The 12959-nt window shown below is 43.1% G+C and overlaps 1 protein-coding gene across 4 annotated transcripts in view; it reads right to left on the bottom strand.

The window, feature by feature from the left end:
• The window catches only part of nlgn2a (neuroligin 2a), a 173574-nt gene that overhangs the window by 118517 nt on the left and 42098 nt on the right, over window positions 1–12959 (bottom strand). For 3 of the 4 annotated variants that reach the window (XM_027287997.1, XM_027287999.1, XM_027287998.1), the window contains exon 2: window positions 9698–9778. The exons of the other annotated variant lie outside the window; for it this stretch is intronic. The gene's annotated coding sequence lies outside the window, so the exon portion shown is untranslated. The remainder of the gene's footprint in view (window positions 1–9697; window positions 9779–12959) is intronic. 4 annotated transcript variants of the gene reach the window in all.

Genomic DNA, 12959 nt, shown 5'->3' with positions numbered 1-12959 from the left:
ACATTGTTTTAGATATCTCTGTTATGACAACTTAACATGAACCAAGGTAGTCATAAACATGCAAGAGCATGTCTATACATTATAATTATGTCACGACCTCAAGTAAAGTGATACATCTGGTCTTATCATGAAGATGTCAGTAAGTTTTATTACACTGTCAAAGGCTTTTATAACCGTGTCATTAATAGATCAGTTGACCTCAACTTAAGTGGTTCCATTTGGACTTGTCATAACATATGTTATATGGACAGTTTTAGAGCAGAGCAAATCTGCAAATGTGATTTACAATTTCCTGATGGACAGATAGCTAGTTTTATTTGTTGCTAAAGTAGGCTACCTGTTAAGTGTAGCTGACGTTAGCTTGCTTAGCTTACTGCCAACGATCTTGGAGGCTATCTTCAGTCTGCTATTTGATGTCACTACCACAACAGTACTGTATGTGTGCATGTCATTTAAAATTAAAAACTGTAAATGTTCATGAATGTTCATGTTCATGTTCATGACAGGTGTCATGTCATGGTTATGACAGACAGTCTAATGCAAACTCTTTCAAATAAAATGTTGGCCAATTTACTTCTTTAATATGTGTTGGGAGAAGATATTACACTAACAAATCTAGTTTAATAATTAAATTAATAGTGTCTTCTTTTTTTTAAATTTTATTCTATGTATTATTTCTCAACAAAACCTGGCACCTACCCTCTTATCCACGGTAAAACTTGACCACGATCACTTGGTTTAAAATTCTGGAGGGTTATGTGGCCAGTATAGCCTCGAGCTGTTAGCCTCAAGCAGGGATGAGGAGCGGGCTACAGAGGTCTGGTAAGCTCCCTCCATTCTAACTCAACACACACAGACTTTAGAACTTGTAGTAGTTGATGTGTAAAATCAAAGTTCCCCTTTACAACTGGGCTAAATGTTTGAGGGACATCTAGATGACAGATAATGGTTATATAGGGCTGCAGGATAAAAGTGGTTGAAAAGTTACATCATTTATATACATGACAGTGTTATTGCATAGATTTACATATGAGACGCCAACAGCAGTTTAATGGCAGCTCTACAGTACAAATCAGTCTATGCACAGATGCTTTATAGTCACCTCAGAACATCCACAGGCTATTAAAAGAAAACATATTTTTAGGATAAAGCTTTTGTGCCGCACAAAAAGCATTAAACTTTTCTGCCATATTGAAGACATCATATCAAAATTTACTGGTTCTATTCAGCCTTTCTATCCCCAGACTCTATTCAGTCATTATAGAGACTAGACTGGGCTGACAGTGGAGGAGAATGGGCTGATAGACTGCCAGCTACAACACAGACACAATGGGAGGATGCAGCGACGGAGGGAGGGCTAGACAGTGGAGGAGGAGTGTGTAGGGACTGTCAGCAGCCGTGTTGACAACACAGAGATGTACACACACACACACACTTACACACACAGAATAGTGGTGGACTCTAGTGGCGAAGTCTGCATGTGTGTGTGGAGGAAGGGGTGTTGGGGTTGTGGACCACCAGAGCGCAAAATTGGAAACAATGTGTCGGCAAGAGTTAAAAGCAAATATTTACAGGGCTTTAATTTGCATTGGGAGCAGTGAGTTTCTGGTGTGGGTCAGCGCATCTATGGCAGAGCTGAGGAACACGGAGGGGCATGGGTGGTAATTAGACAGACAGTGGTAGATTAATCACAGGCTGACAGTACAGCCTCGCAGCCACACACAAACACGTTCACAAGCTATGCGCAGCCCCATCACTTAGTCTGGCAAAATACTCTGGACGTTTTCCACTCACCCAAAGAGGATGAGTGCATCCAGCTTTTACCTTATTCTGCCTTATTTTTCACACGCTCGTGCAGACTCGCTGCCCCGTCGTCGCGCTCCGATTACCTGCTTCTTTCTATTCCCCCTCTCCTCCGCAGCCGCCATACATCACCTGCTCTAAATCTCCCCTATTCCCCTTGCATAAAGACAGCTCCTGAGCCACTCACCCTCCCTCCTCGCTGCCACAGATTATCCACTGGGAGCGTCCAGGAGAGCTAGAGGACAGTGTAGTTCTGCCCCCACGGGGGAAGAGCTCTCCTGTAGGCTTGGAGGATGCTGCCACAGCTCAGTGGAACGTGAGAAGGAGGAGGGAGATTTGGTAGTTGGCTCAGAGCACAGCCTTTAAACACGTTCCATATATCATAAATGTTTTACAGTCTTCTAAGTGGTTTTGACCTTGGATCGGGGTAGTGTAGGTTATACCGGAGTATTAGAGAGACACAAGTAAAGTTTTAAAACAGAGTTTCTTACAGTGGTAATTAAACTTTTTTTAACAGAATGCAACTATGGCTATACTTCTTTTATAGTCAAACACCATCAAACAGTTTTACAGGAGACCATTCATAATGACTGCTACAACACAGATTTAAAGACTCTCTTCTCTGACCTCTTGGCAACTTTTTTACAGTTGTGTGGCCAGCAAAGTCCTCACATTAACATTTACTTGATCCCTGTAGATTCTCTCTCTGGAAATCTGTGTAAATCTTTGTGTAAAGTGTAAAGTTTGAATTTGGTGGACACATTTGTGGCATTGACCAATCACAGGGTGCCTTTACAGTGCTGACTTCTGAGGAACTGGAGTATCAAAGAGCCAAAAATAGAGAAAGCTATTGTAGTTTATATGCTTGTTGCACTATCTACTTTTCTAACCTCCTCTGAGGAAGAAATATGGGTCAGTATAGTATGGTAGTGTGAGGTTATTGTTCCAACAGCAACCACGCTAAATTATTTTCAGTCATGAGAACAAAATCAAAGGTGTAGTAAATAAAGAAAAAAGGAAATGAAGCTTATTGTCACTGACGAGTGCTAGCCTGGCTTGCTAGCAATGCTAGTTGGTCACCAACAAAAGTGATACACCGACTAGCCCTGCGAGCAGTCCCCACAGCATGACCTCCTAGAAGCAACGTAACGGCTTCTGCTGTGTCACTTTCTGGTGTGACCATGCGTTAACTCTAAAAGAACTGCCACATGTCAATAATGTAATGTGATGTGAACAGAGAACAAAACCCAAAATGGGGGTAAATGGAGGGGTCACCTTTTAAACTGGGTGAGTGGGACACTGGGGTGCACAAATGGGGAGGATTTAGCCCAAGGCAACGTTGGACACAGCTTCAGAAAATAGCTACAGTGTGTTTGTGAGACGGGGTGAACGGGGTCTAATTGAGCAAATGAATGCTGCTTAGGGGAAACTGACACATAGCTGTGGCAGAATAGAGGGTACATAAGGACAAATGGAAGGGAGTATGGTTAGTTGCAAAATACTGTTTCCCCGTGCCAAGCTAAAGTCACGCTGACGAATGTCAGTTGTAGCTTTCAGCGGCTCACTTGACAGGCAGAAAGGCACTTGTACTTTGTTTACAGTCGAGCAGGGACTCACGACCTGGGACAGATAAAAGCTTTCCATTAAAATATTGACTTAGAGGATTAGGAAGGTAGGAGAAGTTGTGCAAAGTGACAGAAATCTGTAATTTTCCAATTGAGATGCCATCGAGGCTCCAGAGAAAGGAGATATTAAGACATCAACAGATTAATTGAAAGTTTAATCTGTATTTGTAGAGTGCAATCCAGCAAATATGGAGAGCACAGCTGTATTCACGCTTGGAGCTACTGCTAACGGCCCCCAAGTTTTTTTGCTGCTGTCAGTGAATGAGTTGTTTTGCAGTAGTATGTTAGGTATTAATCAATAAGTACTCACTTTTCATTGTAATGTTTGTGCGGTACATTTGGTGAGTCGGTTATTAAAACATATTTTTCATTTTTTCAAACTCAGAAATCCAAAAGTTTTCAAATGTTAGGCTGAATTTGAGATATCTCAAATATTTCCCATAAAGTAATTGGTGCAACCATAAAAATTTTGGAGTCTTTGGTTTGAATATTTCAAGGTAGACTTCAAGGAATAAAAAATATCTGATGCTGTCAGACAGTGTAGAATAGGATGGTTTTACCATGAGTGAACCTTATATTCGTAGGCTTACAGTACACGCCAATGTAAGTAGGTGTAGCTTTATTAGCTTTATATATATATATAATTATATATATATATAATAATATAGTATATTGTATTCTTGTAATTGTATCTTGTAATTTGGTATACTTAATGGTCTTTTTTATTTATTGTAAGGTGTCCTTGGGTGACAGAAAGGCGCCTATGAAATAATATATATATATAATATAATATATAATATATATATATAATATATATATATATATATATATATAGATATAGATATATAAGGTTTTATTATTCTTGTATCTTAAGTAATAGTGGTGGGTACATTGTGATGGAGACTAGTAAAGATTTTATTGAAGAGGCTGAGGTCATCCTAAAAGCAGCATGGCAAGGCTAACTGAGGACGTGACACTGAGAAATGAAGTCAGTGTCATTTGACTGGTAATGACCAGCGATGAACCTTGAGCAAGAGTGATATACATGAAGATGAATGCCACAGAGGGTTATAAAGAGAGGAAGAAAGAGTGTTTGGAGAGGTGCCATCCTGATCTAGTTGCCCCTGACAGATGGCCAGTGAGACATGAGCAGCTGACGTGTATGACCGCTTCCGAAACAAGAGGGCTTGTCAACAGTTGCCGATTCCCTCTCTCCCTGTTGTTGTTGTTGCTGTTGTCCTCCCTCCTCACTCTCTATTTTGGTCTCCAATTACTTCAATTAATTCAATACAGAGCTAGTGCTGGAGCCAAGGAGAGGGTATGGGGTAAATTTCAAAAGAAAGGGCAAGGTGAGAATAATCCTCAGATTATAATCAGCATTATTAATAACAACTTGCAGCAGCTAAACACTCTTCCTCTCTCCTCCAAATCTTCCTCCGCCCTTTATCTCTGTGTGAGCGATGAATATTCATCCGGCGCTTTAATCTATAGCTGAGCTCATCTAGAAGAGCCGTGTTTGTTTTACAGCTGGGGGAGAGCTGGAGGAGGAAGACTTGCTCATAAATATACTGTATATGTTTAGCACGATTATATGAAGTATACTGGGTGATTTTTTTTTTTTTTTCCCACAGGATCTGATGTGCATGATGATGTGGGCATTCTGCATGTTGCGGTACAGTTTGTTCTATATAGTTTAGTTTGTACCGGTAAGGGCTGAAAATGCATTTACCGTGATTTTCCACTTCACTGAGCGGTTGTAAAATGTTCACATGGAAAGTGTCGAAAAATCTCCAGGCAAAATATATTCAAGCTACAGTGGAAATCCTCATACTGGAGGAGCTGGAATAAAATCATTTAAAATAATGAGCCAGACTTGCTTTAATAGAAGGTGCCTTCTTTTTTCTTTTTTTTACCAGTTGATATGACAACAGTCACTGGCAGACTTCATTAGCATGAGCTACATAGCTAATTAAGCTATCATTATAACTACATTATTTGCCTCCAGCTAATTTCTTTTTGATACATAAAACCCTTAAATACGCACATGATGGCCACATACATCAAGGTGCTTAAAGACTAAGGCTGTACTTACAAGTTCAAAGCAGAGATGTTAGCGCTCTCGCTAGCAGTCATAGAGGATGGGAAACACAGCTGTGTCTAATGATGCTAATGAAGCTCTCATTAGTAACACCTGTGGTGACCCCAATACCTCATGTCAAAATGGCCGCTGTGAAAAAGGTGTTAGTGCTAATGCTGAGCAAGGTAGCTCTGGCATCATGGTAAAATGTGATATCATACAGATTATTCTCATGTTCGAGTGCTTAGCTTCAAAACTTGGACTAGCAGGACAAATTTGAGCGGGGGTCGTCCGTCATTCCGTGAATGATTGTCAGGGTTCTTCAACCTTTTTCAGCCCAAGGACCCCTTGGACGAGAGACAAACAGAACAGACACCCCCCACATGTAATTAATTTTTGTGTGCATGTCACATGTTAAGCCTGGCCTAAATTAACTTTTACATTTACTTTACCTTTTATTTCACCTTATTAACCTATTCATATGCTGGATGATTAGCCTATATGTGTTTATGATTGATACAACGTAATAGCTTTGTCAAAAGTACCTTATTATTGCATATTAATGCTTGCAGTTTACTCTATCATTTTTTATATATTTTTTAATTCTCACAAATTATTTTGGTGAAAATTATCGATCATTATGACAAAAACTGACGGACCCCCTGCAGTACCTCTGCAGACCCCCTAGGGGTCACGGACCCCTGGTTAAAGACCCCTGGTAATGTTTCTTAAAGAACCAGCTTTGATGATGTGGACAATGCTTATATAATATCAGACGATGAGTTTGCCTGGGGTTTTCTGAGTGTTATCTATCCCAAATCCAAAAAGATCAGGCTAATGTTGGCTACACTTTGGTAAAATAATAACTGACCTTGGAACTAAGGCTGAGCACCAGTAAGCTAGTGAACTGGACATGCAACAGTTGCTAAGCTGTGATAGGACAACAGGGGTCGAGCTCAAAGTCAGTTGATTGCATAATGATTTCAGCACTAGTGCAGATGCCTTTGTGTACATGTATATTTCTATATCTACATTAGTGTAACTGCTTATGGAAGTATTGAATTGGACTGTCAGCTGCAGTGTCACTCTGTTCCTGCTTCTGTCTTTCTTCCACACTTTCCTCTGCTCTTGCTCTCTTCTCAGCCGATGCTTTCTCCCTCACGACTCCATCTCAGACACTTTTCTCTCCTCGCCGTCTCTACCTTTCTTGTGCGATGACTCCTATAATCTGTTCCCTCCTCTGTTCCTCCTTCCTCATCTCTTCATCCCTCCTCCTCCTCCTCCTGCTGCCGCTACTGTACTTCAATGTGTGTGTGTGTGTGTTTGTGAGCATGAGGCATGTTTGAGGTGTCACAGCAGCGTGGTGCAGCACAGTTGGAAATCGAAAGCCGCCGCCGCCGCCACCTCTCACTCGCTACCCTCTATTCATCACTCTTTTCTCTCTCCATCTCTGCATCTAAGGAATCAGGAGTCTTTGCCCCTCGGCTCCTGAGGAATAATGAGGTGCCAGCAGAGAGTGGCAGCTCCACCGCTGAACAGCGACTGAAGAGTGAGGAGGCCTGAGAGACTTGTTGGTGTTGGGGGGAGGGGCTGGGTGGGGGGGGGGGGGCTTCAATTTCTTGGTGGTGCCATAGCACACAAGAGGTGTGTGTGTGTGTGTGTGTGTGTGTGCATGTCGACACACATTTCTCCATTTCTTTTGCATTGTTTCTCAGCTTCCACTTCTGGGATCCACAATGTGCTGTTCCTGTGCACCAACTGGAGCAATTACAAGTAAAGCGTTTTCATGTGTGTGTGTGTGTGTGTGTGTGTTTGCCACTCGTTAAGCTTCGACATATGCACCCAGAGACACACAAAAAAGTAGGTTACTCCTCTCTTTTTTTTTTCCAGTTTTGGTGCCTCTCAACCCTTCTTTCCTTTGCGTCCTCAGTACAGCGGCATGAAAAATGAATAAGACAGTGCAGCTTGTTTGATCCCCTCTCGCAGCCTGTGCTGTAATTTCAGATGGGTGGATGAAGGCAGGGGGTGGTGGTATGAGGAGTACCAACATAAACCCACTTTTGAAAGACGATGCAAATCTTAGATGGTGCAACTGCAGCCGCTCTCTCGTCTCCCTCCGCTTCCCTCTCGTAACTGTCCTGCTTTGTTTTAGCAGGCCGCCTCCCTTTTGCCTTGCCTTTTTGCTTTAGGCCTCTCTCCCCTGAGTGCAATTTTCACTGAGATATATTCAACGCTCAATACTCATCTACTTTTCTCCTAAATCTTGGCGGCTGTGTGTGTGTGTGTGTCTGTACTGCAAGTCCCTTTTTTAGTGTGTGGGCAGGCAGCAGCAGCAGCCCTCTGACCACAAGGAGAAGACAAATCCCTGCTCATAAACCCATAATCTTTATAGCACCGGACAAGAATAATTGCCCTTTCAGGCCAACAGTAGGCGCTACCATTGACTATAAAGTGTGAGTCCCGTTTTTGATTGCGCACTTTGAATTGACAGCTTAATTCAAGAGGTAAATAATTTGATGTCAAGCTAAATCAGTCATTCTAACCTTTGACCATATGCTAGTTTGCGGTCCCATGCCAAAACGCAATTGAGCAGCACTGCAAGATGCCGTCTTGGGACAAAACCGCTCTGTCTTTAGCGGAGAAGCCACAACAGCACGGGCCGAGAGACACCACTGAAGTCGGTGCACTGATCTTGGATTATGTCAGCCGGCTTCTCTGAGGTTGTGTAATTAATTACAGCGGCCAATAATAATTAGGGCCGGGCACTGGCGAGCGGTCGCTGAGCAGAAAAGTGGAAAAACTGGCGGTTGATCTGGTGTCTGTCTACGGCCTCTAAACCCTGTGGGCGCTGCCATGCCACGCTAGCACCTGCTCTCGAAAAACTGCGGCAGCTAACGGCCTTCAGTGTGTGTGTGTGTGTGTGTGTGTGTGTGTGTTGGCAAGGGGAGCTGGGTGACACGGGCTGTTAGGAAAAGGGGGAACAGTGTGCTCTGACAGGGTGGTTGATTCACAACAATACGCTTGCCTCTTGGGGCTTACCGAACTGTGGAGCCGTGATTCATCTGCCTTATTTCAGTGGGGGCCGGTTTAGCTCTGTGAGTGTAAAAACAGGCACTAAGTTATACACACGTGTTGAGTGAACAGGTGTGTGAACAAAGGGGTCATAATGTGGCAAACAGGTGCACAGTGGCGCACATAACGTTCAGGTATATAGTCGACCGTTTCTTGTCGGCGTGCGGTCCGGTACAATCTGATCTTGATGTACTTGTTCTTACACAGATGTGAACACGAGAATGTGTGTGACTGCTGCACTGAACACACACACACACACACACAATTAACACACAGGATGCATTAAATATGAGTGCTCGAGCTGAGAGAGAGTGCAGCGTTTGCTGTCATGGGAACAAGTCAAAGTGCTGAAATGTCTTAAATTGAATCACTTGTTCACAGTCAGTAATCGCCGATAGAAACAACTGTTGGATGCGCACATGACTGGGATTATAGACACGTTTACACATATTTCACTGTTTCATGAGCTAATGTATGCACAACTCCTGCATAAACTCGTTTTTAGGACAATGGAGCGCATCTATTCCAACGTTTATTACCTCCATCTGTAATGAAGTGCGAGCTTACTGTGCAGTTTGCACATCTGCACACACTTCTGTTTAGTCCTATTATCCCATGTATACGGCAGATGACGTGAAGAGCTAATAATGAACAGCGGCACATCTGTTCGCATCCTATAAACCTGTTACGTTCAGGTTGTATTCTTTTACGCATTCTTTTATTAGTTTCCGAGAGCCCGCTCGTCGTTAGCGCTTTCTTCTTTCTGCTGATTATAATTGGTGTTTTTTAAAAAAAAACAAAAAACGCTGTCGCCTCAAAATCAGAACGCTGATTAAAATAATGCAGCACACTTTTTTAGACAGATATTCTATCAGCGATGCCACGTGGAAAAGTACACAGCAAGAGAATGCGTGTGAATAATCACACATCAGAAATACAGCGTAGTTTTTTTGATATTACCAGCAATCAATCACTCTTTGAATGCACATATGACACGTGTATCATTTCAAATATATTTGCTCTGCATTAGTGGGTGCTACTGCATCTGAGGAAGTTGTTAACTGAGTTTAAAGGGTATTTTGAAGTGGGGTTGTATGAGGTGCTCATGCATATGTATTACCTAGAGCAGATGGCGGTCAGCGCATCACCCAGTTTGGAGAAGCAGACGGGGATCCCAGCACAGAAGCAGAGCTACGCCCTGCTGTGGACAGCAAAAAAAAAAAAAAAACGTATCTTAGCCACATAAAAAAGCTCAAAAACATCTCTATCTTTTTAAGAGTACACTATATTCAGAATATTTTCACTGCTTTAACTTTTATTTGGCACTGACTGAAGAACATTCCCAACTGCACCAGACACCGCAGATCTCATATGAGGAAATTCCACCGGACACGGATGCGATGCATTTCGCGAGAGCCGTTCTAGTCAATGTTTCAAAATGTTTCAAGAAGTGCTGTTCCATTTTTGATGGGCTAAGTGAGCAGTCCACGTCTAACTGCCGATCAAAACACTCCTGGTGAGATTTGAAGTCGCGTGGAGAATGGACCAAAGCGGTGTTGCGCCGCAAGCCCAAACAACCGGACCGGGTTTTGGCTTCACAGCAGCACAAGCGTGCATCATCTTTGAAACATGACGTTTGATTTCACTCTGATCTCCCAACTTTCTCACCCAAACAGCTGATCAGCGTTCAGGAATATGAAAGTTTTCTCACCCAAACAGCTGATCAGCGTTCAGGAATATGAAAGTTCTACATTGGCTGCGGGTAAGAACCTCATACGACCCCTTTTAAAAACACCCGAACTGCTCCGTGTTTCCAGAACTCTACGTTAACATATCAGACAGGTTTCGAGATCCCACATGCGTTTTTTTTTTTAGCCGCATCACTTCGCGTGCTACATGAGGAATGACTGGCTGGTGTACTTTTCACACCTGATGCCAAACGGAGGCAATTGCCAAAATATTCAGCGCTAATCACACCACATTTAAACACATCCCCCCTTTCTTTTTTTCCCACCCAGCTCTCTCTCTCTCTCTTTCTCTGTGAGATCTACCTCACGACCCACCCGTCGGGTCGCTTGCTCGAAGGCACGCGGAGCACTCATTTGCATATCACTCTCCAGATGTGTTCACAGTCTCGGGTGTGCTCGTTTGTTTTGCCAAATTAGGACTTTTTTTCCTTTTTTTTGTGCTTGTTTGGATTCTGTTTTTAGCTGTGGGATTTTCTCTCCCTCTTAGCTGTGATCCTGCTGTGGAGAGACAGAGAGAGAGAGAGAGAGAGAGAGAGAGGGGCAGACCCGCAGACACTTGGAACATTTGGTTCGCTCCGTGAGCACTATTGCGCAATAATGTAATTCAGATAGTGCCTGAACAGCATGGCACTCCTTACAAACAGTGTGTGTGTACATGTGTGTGTGTGTGTATATCTGTCTTAGCATTTTGCCATCACCCCGCCCACTCACACATGGCTACCTTCTGCTCCAAATCATTCAGCCAAAACTCCCCTGAATGTTAACATACAGCCATAAATACATCCTGTAAACAGTGTGGCTCCATTCAACGAGTTTAAAGACGTATACGGCACTTGTTAAAACGGCTCCTCTGTGGAGTCCCTGTAGCCAAAGGCAGCTTTGCTGAATATACATAAATAAAGCCAGAGGGCAGAAAAGTGTGAAGTTTAAAGCCGCACTGCTAAAAATAAATGGCGGGCTGAGTGATTTGTGGGTAACGCACTGAAAGAAATGTCTAAAAACAGGACATGCCACGAATTCTGAATTATAGATCTATAAAAATGATCACTCCTCTACTGTGTATTTGTACATTAATATGGAGCATTGTTTTTGGCCATGATGAGGAGAAGCAGTTACAGATAATGGATGGGATGGATGAATAGCTACACAATTCAATGATTTCCCCTTTGCCTGTTTTTACGATTGGGAGCTTTATTTTGAAAATCGATTGAATTCTCTATGCCGTTTCTGTGTCTGACTTCCCGTCAGCTCCAGCTACTCTCTAGAAGAGCCGCGTATTCTTAGTATTCTTGGTGGAGTCAAGCTGAGAGCCGCTTTTGGGAAGCATCGGAAATGGATCGCGTGGTGTTTGAAACAACGACTAGAATGGCTTCGATCACAGAGCGTGTTGAATCCGTGCCCGGTGGAATTTGGCCGTTACGTTCTTATAAATGAAAATGATTTGGGGAGAAAAGTGTTGAACACTATCCCTAGAAAACATAAGATACAAGAGACCTCCTCATCATCATGTTCTGCTGCAGAAGAAGACCCTCTCAGCAGTTATTTAATAACTGCTTTTAGGTCCATTTGAAATTTGGTACCGACGTCTTCTTCCCTGTCCTCCTGGGAAACAAACCATCTTTGGCACAAGCGACTGAGCTAGCTGGTCCAATATTAACCATCTTAACAGGGATTAGCAGGACGTTGAGAGAAATGATTAAAGCGGCTGAGCTCTGCAGCGCAACTGGACACCAACGATAACTGCAGTGTGAAGAGCGATTTCATTAAAATGAAGATGTTGCGTGTCATCTACACCAGACAATGTAATGTAGCTGTCTCCCACAGACAAATACAGCGCTGGAGTTCAGTATTAGAAAGACACAATAGGAATTTATCATTCTTTGGTGTCAACTTTTGCCTGAAGACAAAAGTAATCCCGAAGGAAATCCTGGTTTAGCAAAGGTTAAAGGGAAAATCATCCAGCACTCAATTAAAACTTTAAATACTGCAGCTCATGGTAATTAATGTATGACTCGACTTTAATTAGCAGGAAGGCTGCCTTACATTAGTCACTGTCATTCATACTCAGTCTGCCTGCATAGGTGGATGTGTGTGTTTAACTCCGAACACTACACAGTGTGCACCTTAGACCGCCGGGTCGCCACAACGCTCCCATCTGTGTGTTTTTCCGCAGTCCTTAGTTAAAAGGCATCATGCTTTAACCAGGTCAAAGCCGAGGAGAGCGTGTGTTTCTATTCCGCGTCTAACTGCGACGCCGTGTGTGTGTGTGAGTGTGTGTGTCCGCGGCATGGGGCCTGATGGACCAGCGCTGAGAATAATTAACTCTGATGACCCAGTCACCGCGGTGACGGGGCAACCGCTGTGACTGGAACGCCTGTCAAATAGACTGGTCATCACACTCCTCAGGCGGCGCCGGGTGAAGAGGAGCCTTCACACACACACACACACACACACATGAATACATATGCACAAGGTGCATACAGAACACAGAGCTGTCATGCATTAATCAACACGTTTACCACCTCTATAGGCTGAATAATGACATCCGCGTTATGTCACACCTGCAAAATTGTCTCCACAGAGCAGCTATATAAATATATATATATACACGTGTACTCGTCTACTTGGCACACA

Source organism: Larimichthys crocea, chromosome XIV (genome assembly GCF_000972845.2).
Source record: "Larimichthys crocea isolate SSNF chromosome XIV, L_crocea_2.0, whole genome shotgun sequence".
In the NCBI taxonomy this organism is placed as follows: domain Eukaryota; kingdom Metazoa; phylum Chordata; class Actinopteri; family Sciaenidae; genus Larimichthys; species Larimichthys crocea.
The sequence above is the reverse complement of the archived record's forward strand: the minus strand, read 5'-3'. Positions and strand labels throughout refer to the sequence as shown.